Source organism: Triticum dicoccoides, chromosome 7B (genome assembly GCF_002162155.2).
Source record: "Triticum dicoccoides isolate Atlit2015 ecotype Zavitan chromosome 7B, WEW_v2.0, whole genome shotgun sequence".
NCBI lineage: Eukaryota > Viridiplantae > Streptophyta > Magnoliopsida > Poales > Poaceae > Triticum > Triticum dicoccoides.
The window spans coordinates 119,728,114-119,732,229 of NC_041393.1; positions in this window are offsets into that span (position 1 = coordinate 119,728,114).

The following is a 4,116-nucleotide window of genomic DNA, read 5'->3' on the forward strand; positions in this document are numbered from 1 at the left end:
AGGCTGTGGGGGCCCAGTAGGAGGCACTTTTTTTCTCTTTACTTATTGTTGCTATTTTTATTTTTTCCCAGTTTTTTTGTTTTGTTTTCTGCATTATTTATTTTCTTTTGTTTTTTTGCTTTATTTTTTAATTCTTTTTTTTTTAGTTTTAGAACAATTTTAAATTTTATGTTAGTGCCATTAGTTCTCAAATTTGAAAATACTTTTTTTGTTTTTTTGTTTTGTTTCGTGCTTTATTTATTTTATTTTGTTTCTACTTACAACAAAATACTTATTGTTGCTATTTTTATTTTTTTCCCAGATTTTTTGTTTTGTTTTCTGCATTATTTATTTTCTTTTTTTTTGCTTTATTTTTTAGTTCTTTTTGCTTTTAGTTTTAGAAAAATTATAAACTTTCTGTTAGTGCCATTAGTTTTCAAATTTGAATACTTTTTTTGTTTTCTTTTTGCTTTATTTATTTTATTTTTTTTCCTGTTTTTTGTTTTGTTTTCTGCATTATTTATTTTCTTTTGTTTTCTGCATTAAGGCATTTCAAATGAACTCTGAAAAAGTTAAAAAATGAAAGTTGGCATGGTATCACGAGAGCCGAACCATAAGACTAAAGAGGGGCATTTGTCCCGTTTGGATCCACCAACCGGTACCAATGGAACCGTCTAATTACTTATCTACGGTGGTTTCACTAGTGGGGTTTTTTTAGTCCCACCTCGCCAAGCGAGAGGCACTCACAGCTGTTTATAAGCCCTGAGCGCAGAGACGATGAAGAAGAGGCTCAATGCTCACCTGCACGTTGGTTCGCTTCAAGCCTTGAGGAATAGGGTAGACTGCACGGAGGTATGTGCAGTGCAGTTTACACTATTCCAAAAGGCTTGAAGCGAATTAACTAGCATTGCGCCTCTTTTTTATTTTTAATGACTTATTACCACACAGAAATAAATAGAAAAAATAAATATAGCAGAAAAGAAAAAAAACTATATAAAAAACTACTCAGAAATAAATAGAAGAAAAAATAGTTGTGATTAACTTTACTAAAATCTTTTTTATTTTTAATAACTTATTACAACTCAGAAAAAAATAGAAAAAAATAAATATAGCAGAGAAGAAAAAACTATATAAAAAACTACTCAGAAATGAGAATAGACGTGCTTATAGAGAAAATTCAACCTAAATTCATAATAAATTTCTACTAACTTCAGAGAAATTCAGTATGAATTTAGGTCAAATTTCCTGTATAAGGGCATCTATTTTCATTTTGAGAGGAGCTCAACAAGGCAGAGAGGGAGGGGCTTATAAACCGGTGTGAGCCCCCTTCGGTTGGCGAGGTGGGACTAAACTCTGGCCGCAACGAGGACCAACACTTTAGTCCCGGTTAGTGGTATGAACCGGGACTAAAGGGAAACCTTTGATCCCGGTTCGTGGCACCAACCGGGACCAATGGTGGTGGGCCAGGAGCAAGGCACATTGGTCCCGGTTCGTCCCACCAACCGGGACCAAAAAGTCCAGACGAACCGGGACCAATGGCCCACGTGGCTCGGCCGGCCCCCGGGGCTCACGAACCGGGTCCAATGCCCCCCATTGGTCCCGGTTCTGAATTGAACCGGGACTAATGGGTTAACTCGGCCTGGACCAATGCCCCCTTTTCTACTAGTGAAGGCCACTAACAGTAACCGAGGCAAAATTTAATGATGTTTTCTCGTAGTAGCAACTTGTTTAATACTTGTATGCATGTAGTCATAATGACACTATGCTACTTCCTTCTCAATTCTTTCTTGCATGCATGCAGGCGTATTAATGATCCCAATTAACAAGAAGAAAAGTTGGCTTGCAAAGTAGTTATTAAATTTTACATAGGTACCTGTACTTTGAGTTTGTGGCCTTGTAAAGGGAATGGAGGGAGTATATAGTATTACAAACAATATACAGTTAGAAGCTTCAAATGTTACACTTTCTAATGGTATCAATTCTTTGATTTACAATTCATATTACATTTGTAAAATGATGACCTAGGGTACGTGCAAGACCTATAAAACAAAAATGATGAAGTATATAGTGAGATATTAATTGAGATGGTGACACTGTATTGTCCACTCCATCGAAGCAAGTTAGCATTGAATGGAGTGGGTAATACAGTAAAATACCGTCAAATGTGATGATACAACATAACATGCAGGAATTCCGTGACAACGATGGCATTCACTTGCAACCGCACGCTCTGTAATCATGTGTTAAACATCAGAGGACGATGATAATCTTTAAGATCGACAAGGCTAATGCTCGCTATGAGCATGTCGTGACCCAGCCGCGACTTTATTGAACGCCATATTCTCATGCGTCTAGAGACACCGCAAAAAAGGTTTAGCGATGCGATTTATGGGGACAACACGCTCACAAAAGCCTGCCACATGATGCTTACTTTCGTGGGTATATTCTTGACACTTTTTCTTGCTATCCCTACATGACCCTAGCATGAATTACAGAGATGAATAGTAGTAATAAATAACCATTAAACCCCATAACAAACATGGCTACAACGGTAGTCACCGGCATGCGACCAGTTAATTGGCCTTTTTCGTATTTTGTGTCAAAATTTGATCTAGATTTAATTGATAAAATATTAATGCATATCATCAAAAAATATATCGTTGGATTCGTATTTGAGCATATTTTTCATGATACTATTTTTTATGACACACATTAACATTTTGTTAATTAAATTGATGATTAAAATTTGGCATAAAATACTAAGAGGGTCAATAAACCAGGATGGATGTAGTACCAAACAAGGTCCAAAGTCTTGCGTTTCTCTAAATTCTTATGATAATTGGAAAAAGAATCTGATGCAACCTATTTGTTACTCCCTCTGTAAATGAAATGAAAGACGTTTTGACATTTTGTTACAGAGGTAGTATTTTTCGAACAGAGATTATACGTTGATTTGCTTCCAACGTTCGTCTAGATGCAGAATGTTTGTACTCGAGTAAAGTGTGAGCCTCCACATGCGATGCCCTTTTTTGACAGAGGAGTGTGTGCACAGTGCACATGCCTTTGTGGCCTAGCTTAAGCTTATAATCAGCTGGTCAGGTCAGGTCAGGTCAGATCAAGCACCACCCGCCGGCCGATCGGCTCCGGTGAAACCACGACAAGTGGTACCAGTACTATAGCTCGGACCTCGGAGGTTCCCAACGGGTGTAGTCAGATACTCCCTATACGACGGCGCCGGACCAGCAGCACTAGGAGTAATCCTCTCTTCCCTCTACTATTACGTGCCGTCGTAGCGCGGGGACGGCGATGATGGCGGGGGGGCGCACGCCGGCCGGCACGGACGCCAGGCGCGCAGAGGCGCGGCGAGCGAAGAAGAAGAGGGGGGAAAACCCGCCACCTTTTGGCACTCACCGCGCCTTGCTTTCGCCAACTTTTCGCTAATCAAATCACCGTTCCCGACCCTCGTGCTCCCTCCCTCCCTCCCCGGCGCCTCGCCTTTTACCGCCCCCGTCGCAGCCCCCGACGCGAGGGGGGAGGCAAAAGAGAGCAGTTTGGCTGGGCTGGCTGGCGCCTTTGATTATTCATTCCGGGCGGGGCGCCCGCTTTGGAATTGTTTCGCAGCTTTTTGGTTGCCCTGTCGGCATGGTGGCCGGCCTCCCTCGTGCGCGCGCGTGCGCCCGTGCGCGCGTTGGTTTGAGGACGCCGTGCGCGGGTTGTGCTCCTCTTGTAATAAACTGTGCGGATTACTGCGCGGCGTATTAGCAGGGAATTTTACATACATTATATTTACTCACTGCAAGCTGATCGCTGCCTGCTCTACTACGCTTTATCAACGGTCATCAGCGGGCGAACGTGCAAAACTCGGGCTGGCTTGCAAATGGGGGAGATTTTAGTGGATGGCTTGTGTTGATCCCTGTATCATTAGGATTCCTTGCAGCTTTAGTGCTTTACTAGCTCGTGTTGTTTAATGTCGTAGATGAGATAGTTTAATAGGATGGTGTGAGGTATTAGAGACTGACACGTACCACGTCAGGAGGCTCTTCATCCTCCCCGATCCAAAATGCCTCTCAAACCTCAAGGCAACGTCACACACTCTCTCTGTCTCTATCGCTCGCGGTACAAAATTCTCCAAACACG